The sequence below is a fragment of the Sminthopsis crassicaudata genome, chromosome 1, assembly GCF_048593235.1.
Source record: "Sminthopsis crassicaudata isolate SCR6 chromosome 1, ASM4859323v1, whole genome shotgun sequence".
NCBI classification, from domain to species: domain Eukaryota; kingdom Metazoa; phylum Chordata; class Mammalia; order Dasyuromorphia; family Dasyuridae; genus Sminthopsis; species Sminthopsis crassicaudata.
Genome location: NC_133617.1, coordinates 550,136,087 through 550,153,342, shown reverse-complemented (window position 1 = coordinate 550,153,342; position 17,256 = coordinate 550,136,087).

Sequence of the window (17,256 nt, the reverse complement as noted above, 5' to 3'; positions counted from 1 at the left end):
CCTTTCTGTCTCCAGTTTTCTCCAAATATCTATCATACCTAATTTTTCTAATATTCTATTTACCTATTTAATTTCTTTCTTATTTGTTTTGTGGCTTGATTTATCTGATCCTGAGAGTGAAGGTTGAGATCTCCCACTATTTTAGTTTTGTTGTCTATTTCTTCTTGCAACTTCCTTAACTTCTCCTTTAGGAAGTTTGGTGCTATACCACTTGGTACATATATGTTTAGTATTGATATTGGTTTATTGCCTATGGTACCCTTTATCAAGATATAGTTTCCTTCCTTATCTCTTTTAATTAGATCAATTTTTGCTTTTGCTTGATCTGAGATAAGAAGGGCTATCTCTGCTATTTTTGACTCCACCTGAAACATAATAGATTCTGCTCCAGCTTTTTACCTTTACTCTGTATGTATCTCCCTGCTTTAAGTGTATTTCTTGTAAACAACATATTGTATGGTTCTGACTTTTGATCCCATCTTCTATCCACCTCTGCTTTATGGGAGAGTTCACCACATTCACATTTATAGTTAAAATGACTAATTGTGTATTTCCTGCCAACAAAATAAAATATATTAAAAATTTTATAAAGTAACAACCTTGAAAAAATAATTAATCAAAGAAAATTTAAAAATAGAAGAGAAATTTTAGATTGAAAGTCTTAGATTGGATAAATATGTATTCATGTTCTTAGAAGCCTTTAAATAACTATTAATCCCTGTCATGCTTTAAAAAAAAGTCCCCAGAAAACTCTTTTTATCAAACTTCCTTTGAGAAATAGCCTATCCAAGTCAAGCTGGACCCATCTGGAAGAATGGCAGATAAACAGTTTAGGGCTGATAAATAAGAAACATACATCTTCAAACCAGAAGGAAAACTGTGGCAACTATGAAGTCTAGCTGAGACTACTCTGATATCACACTAGTCCTCTAACCTCCCATCTAAATTTAACATTTTGAATCTTCTTTCTATCCAATGCTCTACTTTCTACTTGGGGCAAAACTTTTGCAGACTAATCTATCTTCAAAATAGTAAAAAAAAAAAAAAAAAAAAAAAAAAAAAAAAAAAAAAAAAAAAAAAAAAACTTGGAAAATAGATATCACTTTTCCCTCATTTTATCAATTTAAACTTGTATTATCTTTATTTTCTAATTTATGAAATGTAATTGGGTTATAGAACAAAGTGAGCCGAAGGAAATCTGTGCTCAACCGCTACCTAGAAGCATGTTTTGGGGCAAGTCCTTTAATTTCTCTGGGCCTCAATTTCCTCACTGTTGAAGACCTAGTTATCTTTAAATTTCTTTCCCAATCTAATATTTTATGGAATGTGCTTGCTTCCATTTCAAACTGCACATTTTTCTAAAAAGGAAATAAAAACATTGGCCTAAAAATGTTCCATACCAAATTACTTTGAGACTTCCTCAACTGTTTATCTTTTCTCTTCCTTGTTCCTTCTCCATTAGATGGTATAACACATGAATCAGTTGCTAGCTGATGCTCACAAATCATGCAAAACCACTTTTTTTTTCAAAATTACACTATTCAATTAATATTTTCATTGAAACAAATTGTTGTAGATCAACATATGATTGCTTGGATTTTTCCTAAATTGTCAGCTCAAATTTTAATTGTTTATGGAAATACAATAATTTCTTATTAATAAACCATATATGTAAGGCAAATTACTATGTGAATTAAGTGTTCCTTTTCTCCATTTTCCTAAGTCTTCCAAAATTTGGTTTTCTCTTCCTATTTGTTCTATATATTGCTTCTCTGTATATATTCATTTACTTGTTTGTCTCAATAGATCATAAGCTCCTTGAGAAAAGGGATTTTCTTTATAGTCTTTTTGCATCTTTAGAATTTAGCATGGTGACTGACAAATAGAAAAAAAAAATTAATAAATGTTTGACACTAAGAAGGAGAGATTCGGGTGTTTTCTATATCACAACCTGAAACTTAATGGCATCCTTTAAAAATATAATTCAGCATTAAAGTATTAAGACCACATTACTTAAAATACCAAGAATCTTTTTTTCTTATAGGTATTATATTATGGAGGAGGGAAAGACAAGAAATAGGGAGATAATACCAAACAGTCCAGGAAACTCTGAAAGTAATTTGGCATAGAAATTTTTCACAACAAATATTATGAATAAATATAAATCATAACTATTTTGGCACAAATATGTTTGAAATGTGGCCATAGAGCTAATTAGAATTACTCTTCAATGAATGAACCTGAGAATAAAGAAAGCAAATCAAATTTTAATGATTGTCCTTTATGGAAAAATAAAAGACAGGCTAAGTAAAATATGCCTCTTGGAAATGCAAAATCTATGTAGGGAACCTGGGTCTCTTGGGGCATATGATGAAATAATATCATATGATTATTTTTTAGTTAAAAAAGTATAAAAAGTTTAAAATAGTTTATGTGGCATCATTAATTCATTTAAGCGGCAAATGGAAGATAGCATGTCTACTCAACTGAAAATATTATCTCTAAAAACTGCTTTAAGTATTCTGTCAAAACTATTTTGGGACACTTTAAATACTGATTTAGGGATATGTGGGAGGAAGGAGACTATTAGAACTTGGTTGTTTCTACAAAGATATAAGACATAAACATATTTTAAAGTTTCTCTAAGATTCTTTCAGTTTGAGTTGAATAAATATTTTGGAATTTGTTTTTAACTTTCTCAGCATTTCAGCTAATAGCACACAAAAGTGCAAATGGTACAAATGGTATGGTTGGGAGGAGAGGTGAAAAACATCAAAATCTTTAAAATAATTTTAGAGAGAGTATGTTTTGGATCATGCTACAGAACTTTACCTTTGAAAAACGAAAATGACTTCACTTTGCCACAGATAAGAGAGAGAAGGCTATTAGGATTGCTAAAGTCTTATTCATATGCTTTTACAAAACATTCAGGTCTTCAAACCTCGAAGAATTTGAAAATATGTTCTTTGTATAACAGGTTCTACTTTTTGGCAAAATCAAAACATTAGAAAAATGATCAGAATGAATGGGAAAACCTGCCAACTCCCATATCTTCTCTGAGGTTCATATTTCTTTTTGGCAAAATAAAGAAAATAACATGATTTTTAAAAAACTAGATCATTTTAAAACAACTCACCATTTCTTCAAACAACTTATTCCACTTTTGGACATCGCTATTAGATAGCTTTCTGTTTTACCCCAAACATCATGTTTAAATTTGTTTCTGAAGGCAGGAATGGTAAGGAATGGATGAATGAGAAGAGAAAATTTCTGTATGCTAAAATCAATTAAAGTTAGCATCCTTGAGAACAAACTTGTTACTAGTTTGTTGTATTTGCTCACCTGAACCAAGAACAATCTAATGTGTAGCTTTGGGTCATTATGTCAAACATTCTATTAGAAATATGCTAAAAATACACTTATAGGTAACAAACATGAGTGAGAGGATGTTTATCCTTGAGTTATTCTTGTCATTCCACCAAATTTCTTCCCAATATTTTATATTCTCCCATATTGATATTCTCAGTTATTTATTTCTCTGTCAAATTCCAGTTATTCTCATAATAACATACTTGTCCCAAAGTGCATATGACTCCAAATCTCATATATTTTTATTGATTTTCTTTGTTTTTGGATATATGTACCATAATAACTTCCTTCTTGAAGTTTATTTCTTTTCACATGCCTGCCCAGAAATTTAAGAATTAGTTTTCTTGTAACTGAAAGTACTGCATTTGCTCTTTATTTTATTATGCACTATTCCATATTATTCCTTTTTAATGCTTCTCATATATGCCTCTTTGTCATTTTCATTCTCTCCATGTAGCATGTTTCTCCTCCCAGGAGTCTCTAAGCACTTTATCCTCATTCTCTCTGTTGGCTATTTTTTTTCTTCAAGGCCATGTATTTCTTGTCTTTTAGAGACTATCCATCCTCAAGCAATTTCTAATTCTTTACAAAATTTAAATTCAAATTGTCAGCCCCTCAAGCTAAGTTTTCAGGTTTATGTTTTACCATGTCTAAACCTAAATGAGGCACAAGCAGCATAATGAACCTTGGCCATATTTCAAGATTCAGTTCTGTGACACAGAAAAAAAAAAAACACACTTCAGCAGGAGGAGGAACTATTTTTGTAATCTGACAATAGTCAGAAGATATCTTTGCTAATATAATCAAAAATAAATAGTGATAATGTTGTCAGTGTCAGAAAACATCTTATAGAAAAGATCAGGTTGAATTATGCTTCAGATACTTTTTATTCTCCAAGAAGCAAAGCCGATTATCAAGGAGTCACATAAACAAATTTTAAAGCCAATCATTAGACAGGCAAACAGACTAAGAATCCTCCATATAGAAAAAAGAGAACAGGAACAGAATTAGCAATTGAATACTTGCTACACACACACACACACACACACAGAGTTTATAATACTGATCAAATTGGAAATTTGGAATTTGGCAATTTTAAATTAATTATAATAATTTATTCTTGTGATATCCCCACAAACACAATGGCCAACTATCTGTATTGTAAAGTATATCTACATTCACCCTTAGTAGCATCTGGGTAATACTGTTATGAAGATTATTGGCAAAATTTAATGTTTGTTGACAGAGAAATTTTGAAGTATAATCTGTAAGTAAGTATCAATCACAGTGTTCTGTGCAGCAATATTGCATAATTAATATTTGTTAAAATGTAATTGATGAATGATTCCTGCTTTTAAAAATATTTTGATATAAAGTCATGTTATGCTTAATGAAGATTGAAAATATAAAATTAGATTTAATGCAAATTATAAAATAATAAATTGTTGCATTTAAGGTGAACCAACATCCAATTAATGAGATGTGAGCTAATACCACATTGTCAGTTTTTACTTTACCTATCACCTGAAAAATAAATCCCTTGACAAAATGGCTTTTGACTAAAGACAAATACTACTTAGATCTATCATGCAATCAAGGAAGATGGTTTAAAAGAGGGAATTTAGGCATGAAGTATGGGTCATCATCAAGGGAAATGAGAATGGAATCTTATAAAAACTCAGAGCAATCTCAGAATTCTCATAAACCCATGATGACAAAGCTCTAGTGCAAGCAAAGGTATAAAAAGAGACATTAGTTTCTGCCACCTCCTCCCTTTGACTGAAGGATTTTGTCCATTTCAAATGACCCAAAGGAGACTGGAAGTTCCATTTTCCCATCAATGTTCTACATTGTTAAATTGGCTGATGGCAATATGGAGCCAGTGACAGATTGGGCATAGATCCATAGCTCCATAATTAATGTATAATAAGAAAAATAAAGAAAATAATAATTATTCATATAATACTCAAATTAACAAAAACAAGATGACAGAAATCTTAAATTATTCAATTTCAAAAAGAAAAAGTAGTCAAGCCATGTAGAAACTAGTGATGTGGAGAAATAAGTAATGTAACCGAATTTGTAATTGAACCCTAGCAAACAATTAAATAATTACAAACATCCATGAAAAAAATATTTTCAGTAATTCAAAAATAAAAATTACTGGGTTTGTTTGATAGCTATTTTTCTATTACTAAAAACCAGGTAGGGAAAAGAAGAAAAAGAGAACTACAGATCCATCTCAGTAAAAAATGCTGATATACAAATTTTAAATAAAATTTCAGAAAAATGTACTAAGACATGAGGATACATATACATGTATACATAATACAATATGTACATGTGTGAATTTTATGATGAAATACTTTTATACATAAATATATAAATAAATATGTTTGATGTGTGTATCTACTTAATGAAATAGATATCAATATTTTTCTTAAAAGAGAGAATAAAAATAAAGATTTGCATGAATAAAACTTCAAGAGGAAGAGAGACACAGAGAAAAGAAACAGAGAGAAAGATACTGCAAAATCATGAGAGAGTTGATTCAAGGATTATTTACCATTAAAATAATTAGCATAATCATTAATTAAATGTTAATTTAATAATCTAATTAAATATTTAAAAGAAAAAACTGTCTGATCATGTAAACAAGAAAAATTGACAAAATGTACAATTCATTTGTGCTTGAAGAAGCAAAATTTGCCATTTTATTATGGAAAAGGATAATTTTAATATGAGAAAAGAACATATCTAAAGCCAAATCATAGAAATTTTTGTAGTGCAGAAACACATGGAATTTCTTCTAGTAATACAGTTACTAAGCCAGGACTTATCCTTCTCTGTTATTTGCCATAAACATATGGTTTAAAAAAATTCTGTTAATAATATCTCTTAAATGAAAGACATAAATATCAATGCTTAATGCTGTTTTCAGATGCTATTATGGCATATTAGGCAAACCAAGAGAATCAAGAAATGCGCCAAGACAATAGTTTAAGTAAAATGAGACATCCAAAATGTATGAATTATCAAAGTGCCTATAAATATTAAGAAAAATTGGGAAGCACTAAAAGACAGAAATTCCATTTGAAATGTGTTAAAGGTGCAAACTATATGGAAGCTAGTATACAAATAAACATTCAACACTCTCATTGCAGAAAAAAATCCAATTGATATAAATGAAGACATGGATTGTTCAAACCTATGTCATGCAAAAATAATAAAAATGTTGATATCATCTAAAAATAATTCATGGATTAAGTTATAGAAACTTATCTACCAAACTATCAAGAGATTTTTAATAGCTAAAAGAAATACCAAAATTCTATTTGAAAAAAAAGTTTTAAAATCTCAACGCAAGTATTGCTAGCCATAGGAATTAATGGAAGATAATATTTCTTTCTTTTTTGTGTATGGGGTTTTTTAAGCTTTTTATTTTCAAAACACATGCATAGATAGTTTGCAAGTTTCAATCTTGCAAAACCTTGCGTTCCAAAAGTTTTTTTTTTTCTTTTTTTTTTTCCCCCTCTCTTATCCCCATCCTCTCCCATATGTTTATGGCAAATAACAGAGAAGGATAAGTCCTGGCTTAGTAACTGGTTCTATTAACTTCCCTTAGCATCAATTCATGTAAATCTTTCCAGGCTTCTCTGAAATCAAAGAGAATAATATTTCTAAAAAATAAATATTACAAAGCCCATTACAGTTATTTTGTCTCTATTTTTAATGAATTAGTCATGATAAGCAAAAATAATTTAAAAAACATTAATTACCCCAAGGTTTTACAAATTCAAAAGGAAAAGTTTCCATCATATTTGGTAAGAAATAACAAGAGGAGTTGAACTAAAAATAAATTTAGATTAGAAAAGCATAGCACACAGCACAATTAATATAAATGTCATATTACAAAATTGAAGGTGTCATAACAATTCCAGGTTAGAGAATTATTCTTAATGAAGTAAGCAAGAGAGTGAGAAAAAAAAAGACAGTTTGACTGAATTCAATTTAAAATATTTTCAACAATTAAGTAATCTAGAAAAACATGGACATTTAAAAAAAAAGTATTCTATAGATAACCAGATGAGGACATGCTGAAAATCACTACCAATAGAGAATTTTCAGTAAAACAATTATGATATTTTATCTCATACCTTGAAAATTGGAAAAAATGAAAAAAAATTAAAATTTTGAGGTACTATGTTGAATAGACAATAATTGAGACAACAAATTAAAGCTAAATTTGAAAGTTAATCCCCTTTGATACAGAAACCCCATACTCCAAGAAAGTGAATGGAAAATATATCTGATGTATATATTTAAATATTTAAAGCATTTTTGTATAGTTAAAAATAGAGATAAATTGGGCATCGGCATATGAGGGAATGCTTAAACAAAGTAATGTAGATATAATGTCATGGTATGAATACTATATAAAAATAAATAAAATTTTAGAAAAATAATAAAAATATATTTAAATTTACCACATGCAAAACCAAATATGAGTAATTAAGGGAAATTTCAGGAGAATTAAGAAGTGGTAAAATTGTGTAAACAGAATAAAAACAACATAGACAACTATAGGAACATAAAATAAAATAAAATAAAATAAAACTATGTTTTCTGTTAATTAAAAAACTCATCTTGATCCTGGAAGATATGAGAAAAAGTTACCTCTCTTTGCCCCACATTAGAAAGTGGAATATATAAATTTATTTTAGATATTTTTGCTGTCTGATAAAAACGATATATTATGGTTTGTATTACTATATCTTAATGTAACTTTTAGCATATATTAAATACTTTACAAATTCTTTTTAAGTTCACTTTTATTTGCTGGAAAGAAAACCTCGCTCACACAGGAAAGGAGAGGAAATTGGATTTACTAAAAAAAAAATACACCAATAACAACCCGAATATATACTGATCCCATACATTTGGGTAGATATGATTCAGACTTTTAAATAATGTTCAGAATACTTAGTCTTCATGTAATTGGTCTTGAATAAAAGGCTGTTTTGTATAAAATGAAATTCATCAGTCATTTTCACTGCCATATTTCCCTGCTGAACAAACTGACCCATGATCTGAGGTCCATATGACATTTGGGAATTTTGCTAAAGGATAAATGAGAAGAAACTTGTTTCTCCAGAAAGAAACACCTAATATTATTTCTTTAAGAATACCCATGTCTATTAGACCTATGAAATTCAAAATTTCATTTTAGTTAAGTGACATACATTTAATTTTTTCAATCTTGCTTTTAGAATGTGGCTAATAAATATACTGAAGAATTCCCAGTATTCCTTCTCTGGGTGTAGTTGTTTCTTTCCATCATTGATCAGCTGGAAGTGAGTTGGATCTTCTTTATGTTGAATATATCCACTTCCATCAGAATACATCTTCATACAGTATTGTTGTTGAAGTGTATAGTGATCTTCTGCTTCTGCTCATTTCACTCAGCATCAGTTCATGCAAGTCTCTCCAAGCCTTTCTGAATTCATCCTGCTGGTCAATTCTTACAGAGCAACAATATTCCATAGTCTTCATATACCATAATTTGCCCAACAATTCTGAGTGTGCAAGGTTGAGCTCTCCCACTATTATAGTTTTGCTATCTATTTCTTCTTGCAGCTCGCTTAATTTCTCTTTTAAGAATTTAGATGCTACACCACTGGGTGCACATATGTTTAATATTGATATTGCTTCATTATTTATGCTACTCTTTAGCAAGATATAGTGCCCTTCCTTATCTCTTTTAATTAGATCAGTTTTTGTTTTTGCTTGATCTGAGATGAGGATGGCTACCCCTGCTTTTTTGGCTTCACCTGAAGCATAGTAGATTCTGCTCCAACCTTTTACTTTTATTCTGTATGTATCACCCTGTTTCAGGTATATTTCCTGTAAACAACATATCATAGGATTCTGGCTTTTAATCCAGGTGCTAACTGCTTCCTCTTTATGGGGGAGTTCACCCCATTCACCCCATATGGTTAAAATTACTAATTCTATATTGCTTGCTATCTTATTAACCCCTGCTTATGCTTTTTTCCTTTCCTTTCCCTTTACCCCCCTCCTCAGTGTTAAACTTGTGAACAGCACTTGCTTCTCACAGCTCTCCCTTTTTAGTGTCCCTCCCCCACCTTAGACTTCCTCCCTCTATTTTACCCCCTTTCCTCACAATTTGTATATTTCCTTCTGCTTAGCTTACTCCTTCCCTTTTCACTTTTCCCTTCCCACTTTTCAATGAAGTGGAAGGAGTTTCATCATAAATCAAATGTGTGTATATTTTTTCTCTTTAAACCAATTCTAATGAGAATATGATATACATTATGTTCATCCTCCTCCATTCTTTCTCTCAGATATAATAGGTTACCTTTGCCTCTTTGTAAGATGTAGTACCCCCACTTTACCCTTTTTTCTGGTATAATTTCCTTTCTACCTCTAGTTTCTAGAGGAAATTATACATATGTTTTTTATATATTTTATGGCGGAAATATAGTTCTCAAGATTTCTTTTTACCTTTTTAAGAATCTCTTGAGTTCTATATTTGGAAATCAAATTTTTGTTGAGATCTGTTTTTTTTTCTTCAAAAATAGATGAAATTCACAATTTCACTTATTTCCTTATTATAATAATTATACTTATTATAAGTATCTCACTTATTTCATTGAATATATATCTTCTCTGGAAGAAAATGCTCATTTTGGCTAAGTTATTTTTGACTGTATACCAAGTTCTTTAGCTTTCAAGAATATCAGATTTTAGGCCTTTCCATCCTTTAATATGGGCACTGCTAGATCCTAAATGGTAGTTATTGTAGTTCCACTATATTTGAATTGATTTTTTTCTAGCAGCTTGTAATATTTTTCTTTGGTTTGATGGTTCTGGAATTTGGCCACTATATTTCTTGGAGTGTTGATTTTAGGGACCCTTTCTATAGGTGATCAATGAATTCTTTCAATCTCCATTTTACCCTCTCTTTCTATAACTTCTGGGCAGTTCTCTTTGATAATTTCCTGGAAAATAGTGTCCAGGCTATTTTTTCATCATATTTTTCAGGGAATCCAATAATTCTCAGATTGTCTCTCCTAGATCTATTTTCCAGGTCTGTTGTTTTCTCAAGAAACTATTTGACATTTTTTTCCATTGTTTCTTTTTGTTTGGTTTTGCTTGACTGATTCTTGGTGTCTCCTCAGGTCATTCAATTCCATTTGTTCAATTCTGATTGTCAATGAATTATTTTATTCACTCACTTTTTAATTTTTTTTCTAATTGTATAATTGAGTTTTTAAGTGAGTTGTTTTGATCTATGGACTTTTTTTTTCATTTCATCAATTTTATTTTTAGAGAGCTATTTTCTTTTTCCAACTCACTAATTCTGTTTTTCAAGTATTTGATTTCTTTATACACTCTATCTTTAAATGAGTGGGATGATTTATCCAGACTCTCTTACTAAGCTTCCCTTTCCTTTTCCCATTTTTCTTCTAGCTCTCTTGTAAGAGCCTTTTTAATTTCTTCCATGAGAGTTTTTTATGTTGAGGTCCAAATTACATCCCCCTTTAGGGATTCATCTGGAAACAGTCTGTTTTTAGTCTTCTCAGTGTTTAAATTCTTCTCACTATCCATATAGAAGCTATCAATGGTGAGAGTTTTTTTAAAAATTTTGCTCATTTTGTTAAGAGAAGTATAAAAGAAAACAAACTAACAAGAAAAACAAATGCAGTCTGCTTTTTTTTTTGGGGGGGGGGGGCGGGATGGTGTTACCAGCTCCTGTACAGACTGCGGGCAACAGCAGCAAGACACTAGCAGGACAATAATGGCTGTGTATGAGCTCTAAGACTCTGAGATTCCAAGAGCCTGCTGAGACACTCTGGGTGGGGGTGGCCAGGTCCCAAGAGACCCTACCTTTTTGGGGTTATAGTCTTTACCTCCTGTGTTTTCAGCTTCTCTGCTGATCCTGGCTTGCTGCCAAGACAAAATATCCACAATGTGGTAAAGTTCTTTCCACAAAAATGGCAGAAATCACATCCCTTCCCCCTCTGGTCTGCCTAGTGTGAGCTGCCTGCCATGCTCTCTCTTGCTGCCTGCCCTCAGTCTGTGCCAAATCTACCCATCCCTGCCCCCAGAAAAAAAAAAAAAAAAAAAAAAAAAAAAAAAAAAAAAAAAAAAAAAAAAAAACCAGACCTTTTCTGGCAAATTTCAAGGATGTCTTCTGTTGGTAATTATTTGTGTTTTTTTTTTTTCTGTCAAGCACTAATTTCGAGGATTATCATGAAATAAATTCTGAGGGCAAAGATGTGTGTATCCTCTCTGCCATCCTGGTCAGAAGTCCCTGTTAGCTTTCTTAGGGTCCTATCTCTCTCCTTGGTTCCGAGAATTCCTGCTGTTAGTCCTTTGTCTCTTCCAGCTTCTCCCTCTGAATCCAAAGCCTCCAGCCAGCAGAAAGGTGGAAGTTGGAATTAATCTGACTCCACCTCCAAGAGTGGGCTTGTGGGTAACAGTTTCTTTTAAAAGTTTACATCCCTAGGTGAGAAGATGATACATTTAACTCTTATCACTGTTATGAGTATACTTAGTGCAGGAATAATTTGACTTTATTGCAATGATATAAAAAAAGAAACCAGAGGTGGAAAATGAATTGTACTGGAAGAAGAGGAAAATGGTGATAAAATGGAGTAAATTACAACTCATAATAGAGGCCAAAAAAAAAGACCTATTGAGGGGGAAAAAAGAAAGGGACGAGCATGTGTGAATCTTACTGTCATTAGATTTTGTTCAAAATGTGGATATCAGACATATTAAACTTATAGAGAAACTTGTCTCACTTTATAGGAAAGTAGGAGGGGAAATAAAAAAAAGAAAAGGGGGAGACTAATAAAAGGGAGAACAGAAGAATAAGGGGAAAGGTATAAGAAACAGAGAGGGGTTGTAAAGAGTGAAGGCTGTTTGAGGGAGGTGATGGTCAGAAGTAAAATCCTGGGGAGGAGGGAAAGGGGGAAAGGACAGGAAATACAGAATTAGTCATTTTAACTATTAATGCAAGTGGGATGAATTCTCCCATAAAATGGAAGCCAATATCAGATTGGATTAAAAGTGAGAATCCTACAAGAAATACATTTAAAGCACAGTGATACATACAGAGTAAAGGTAAAAAGCTGGAGGAAAATCTATTATGTTTCAGCTGAAATAAAAATAGCAGGGATAGTGATCTTGATCTCAGATCAAGCAAAAGCAAAAAATAAATCTAATTAAAAAAGGTAAAGAAGCAAACTACACCTTGTTAAAGGGTTCCATAAATAATGTAGTAATATCAATACTAAGCATCTATGCACCAAATGGTATAGTATCCACATTCCTAGAGGAAAAGTTAAGAGAGCTGCAAAAAAGAATTAGAAAGCAAAACTATACTACTGCACAATCCCTTCCCTGTTTTCTCAGAACTGATTAAATAGAACTACAAAATAAATAAATAAATAAATAAACCAAGGAGATGAATAGAATTTTAGAAAAGTTAAATATAATAGACCTTTGGAGATAATTAAATGGATACAAAAATATACTTTTTTCTCAGCAGTATATAGAACCTACCCAAAAACTGATGATGTATTAGGGCATAAAAACATCAAAATCAAATGCAGAAAGGCAGAAAGTGTAAATGCATCATCCATGATATAATAAAGGACTAGGGAAAAATAGATCAAAAATTAATTGGAAACGAAATACTCTTGTCCTAAAGAATGAGTGGGTGAAACAAGAAATCATAGAAACAATCAATAATTTCATCCAAGAAAATGACAATAATGGGACAACATACCAAAATTTATGGGTTTCGGCCAAAGCAGAGGGGGAAATTTTATATGTCTAGATGATTATTTGCATAAAATATAGAAAGAAAAGATCAATGGGGTGTGCATGCAACTAAAAAAGCTAGAAAAATAACAAATTAAAAATACTCAATGAAATACCTAATTTGAAATTAAGAAAATTAAAGGAGAGATTAATAAAATTGAAAGTAAGAAAACTATTGAATTAGTATACAAAACTAATCATTGCTCTTATGAAAAAAAAAATTAACAAAATAGAGAGACCTTTAGTTGATTTGATTAGAAAAAGGAAAGAAAAAAATCAAATTGGTAGTATCAAAAATGAAAGGGTTGACTTTTTTCCACCAGTAAAGAGGAAATTAGAGCAATAATGAAGAGCTATTTTACCCAAATACATGTCAATAAATTTGATAATCTAAGTGAATTGGATGAATACTTATAAAAATATTAATTTCTCAGATTAACAGAAGAGGAAATAAACTACTTAACTAGTTCCATTTTAGAAACAAGCTATTAATCACCTCCCCAAGAAAAAATCTGCAGGGTCAGATAGAATTACATGTGAATTCTACCAAACATTTAAAGAACAAATAATTTCAATACTATGTAAACTCTTTGGAAAAATAGAGAAAGAATGAGTCCTACCACATTCCTTTTATGATGCAGATATGGTGCTAGTATCTAAATCAGGTAGTGTCAAAACAGAGAAAGAAAATTATAAACAATTTCCCTAATGAATATTGATGCAAAAAATTTTAACAAAATATTAGCAAAGAGATTACAGAAAGTCATTCCCCAAGAAAGTACACTATGGCCAAGTAGGATTTATACCAGGAATGCAGGACTGCTTTAATATTAGGAAAATTATTGGCATAATTGACTATATCAACAGCCTAACTAACAAAAATCATATGATTATTATCTTATTACATTAAGAAATAGCACTTGAAAAAATGCAACATCCATTCCTATTAAAAAAAACACAACTAAAGAGTGTAGGAATAAATGGAGTTTTACTTGAAATTATCTGTAGCATTTATTTAAAACCATCAGCAAGCATCATATGAAATGAGGGTAAACTAGAACCATTCCCAGTAAGATCAGAGTTGTAATGAGATTGCCCACTTTCACCATTATTATTCAATATTATATTAGAAATGTTAGCTTTAGCGATATGAAAAGGAAATTAAAGAAATCAGATTAGGTAATGAGGAAACCAAATTATCACTTTTTGCAGCTGTTATTATGGCATACTTAGATAGTCCTAGAGAATCAACTAAAATGCTACTAGAAACAATCCACTTTAGCAAAGTTGCAGAACACAAAATGAATGTGTTAATAGGGAGGCTGAGCTAATATAATAAAATGATAATACTACCTAAATTTATATATTTATTCAGTGTCATATCAATCAAACTTTTAAGAAATGACTTTACAGAGCTAGAAAAAAGTATAGCAAAGTTCATCCAGTAAAATAAAAGGTCAAGACTTTCAAGGGAATTAATTAAAAAAAATATCAGTGAAGGTGGCCTATGTGTATCAGACTTAAAATTATATTATAAAGCAGTGGTCATCAAAACCATTTGATACTGGCTAAGAAACAGAGTAGTTTATCAATGGAATAGGTTAGTATAACAAAACACAATAGTCAATGACTTTAATAATCTAGTATTTGATTAACCCAAAGACCACAACTTCTGGGATGAGAATTGACTGGCTGAAAAAATTGCTGAGCAAATTGGCAATAAGTATTTAGATATTAATCATTGACCCACACCTACACCTTATACCATGATAAGGTTGAAATGGGTTCATGATTTAGACATAAAGAATGATATTATAAGCTAATAAGAAGAACAGAGGATAGACTACCTCTTAATCTATAGAGAAGGAAAGAATTTGTAGCCAAAAAAAAATGGAGTACATTGTAGAATGCAAAATCAATGTTTTAAGTATATTAAGTTAAAAAATCCCTGTACAAACAAAACCAATGCAGGCAAGATTAGAAGAGAAGCAATGAACTGGGAATTTTTTTTCATTCAAAGATTCTGATAAATGCTTTATTTCTAAAATATATAGAGAATTGACTCATATTTATAAGAATTTAAGTCATTATCCAATTGATAAATGGTCAGAAAATATGAATAGACAATTTTCAGATGAAGAAATTGAAACCATTTATAGTCATATGAAAAGGTGTTCTAAATCATTATTGATCAAAGAAATGGAAACTAAGACAACTCTGAGGTACCACTACACACCTCTCATATTTGTTAAGATGACAGGAAAACGAATAATGATGAATGTTGGAGAGGATATGGGAAAATTAAAACATTGTTGATGGAGCTGTGAATTGAGTCAACCATTCTGGAGAGCAATTTGGAACTATGCCCAAAGGGCTATCAAACTGTGCATATCCTTTAATCCAGCAGTATCTCTACTGAGCCTATAACCCAAAAATATTATAAAGAAGGGAAATGCATCCACATGTGCAAAAAAATTTTGTGACATCCCTTTTTGTAGTGACAAAAAACTTGTAACTGAGTGGATACCCATCAGTTGGAGAATGATTGAATAAATTATGGTATAAAAGTTATGATATTATTGTTCTATAAGAAATGATCAACAGATGATTTCAAAGAGTCTGAGAAAGACTTACATTAACTGATGCTAAGTGAAGTGAATAGAATAAAAAAAAATGTATATGACAACAGCATATGATGATATGATGACCAATTTTGATGGACATGGCTCTTTTCAACAATAAGATAATTCAGGCCTGTTCCAATGCTCTATCTAGAGAGAGAACTATCAGGACTGGATGTGGAACACAGCATGTAATTTTCACTCTTTTTGTTGTTGTTTGCTTGCATTTTTGTTCTCCTTTTTTCATTTTTAATCTGACTTTTCTTGTGCAGCATGATGAATGTGGAAATATTTATAGATGAATTGGACAAGTTTAACATAGATTACTTGCTATTTAGAGAGGGATGGGAGAAAGGAGGGAAAAATTTGGAACACAAGGTTTTTCAAGAGTGAATGTTGAAAATTATCTATGCAAATGTTTTGAAAATAAAAAGCTTTAATAAAAATGTTCAGGGGGTAGCTAGGTGGCGCAGTATATAGAGCACCAGCCTTGAATTCAGGAGGACCCGAGTTCAAATCTGGTTTCAGACACTTAACACTTCCTAGCTGTGTGACCCTGGGCAAGTCACTTGACCCAAACCTCAGGAAAAAATAAAATAAAATAAAAATAAAAATAAAAATGTTCAATGATAAAAAAAGAATTTTAAATTCAGTTCATTACACAAATTTATCTTACTCAACAGGAAGTTAGAAGGAAAAATTTCATCACCCTCTGATGACATGGGTTCTCTTAAAAAAATAAAATACAAACAACAGGTATTAGTTCTAAAACCTTACAATGAAAGGAAAGGAAAAAGAATTCACATTCCAAAACTAATGTATAGCAGCTCTTTTGTAGTTACAAAGAATTTGAAATTGAATAGATGCACATCAAATGAGAGGAGTGGCTAACCTTGTCTTATTATATAAATACCTTTGGAATACTATTATGCTTTAAGAAATGACAAAATTTCAATAAAAACTGAGAAAAATTATAAGAAAATAATACAATATGAATTGAGCAGATTTATGAGGAAATTTTTCAAAATAACAACAATATTGTATTATCAACCCAATTACCCACTAAAATGAGTAATGTAAATTAAGAATCATAGTAAAACAGTTTTACATTGTGGAATGGTTATTTCAGATACATTTACTGGAATTTCCTTGTCCTTTGACTTTTTCATGGGAGAGATCACCACTGAGAAATCTTCTAAAATTTATTTTGGGAGGAGGATTCTGGAAAGATGATGGAGTAGGTCAATAAATTTCTACCTCTCCAGATTTCCCCCACAAACAGAACAAAATTGTACTTCAAGGCAAATATAGACTGGTGGGTGAAAACATCAATAAGACTTGGGGCACAACAGGGGACCTTCTGGTGCAACTCAAGAAGATCCAAAGAAAGACCCCAGTTTGTGGATTAACC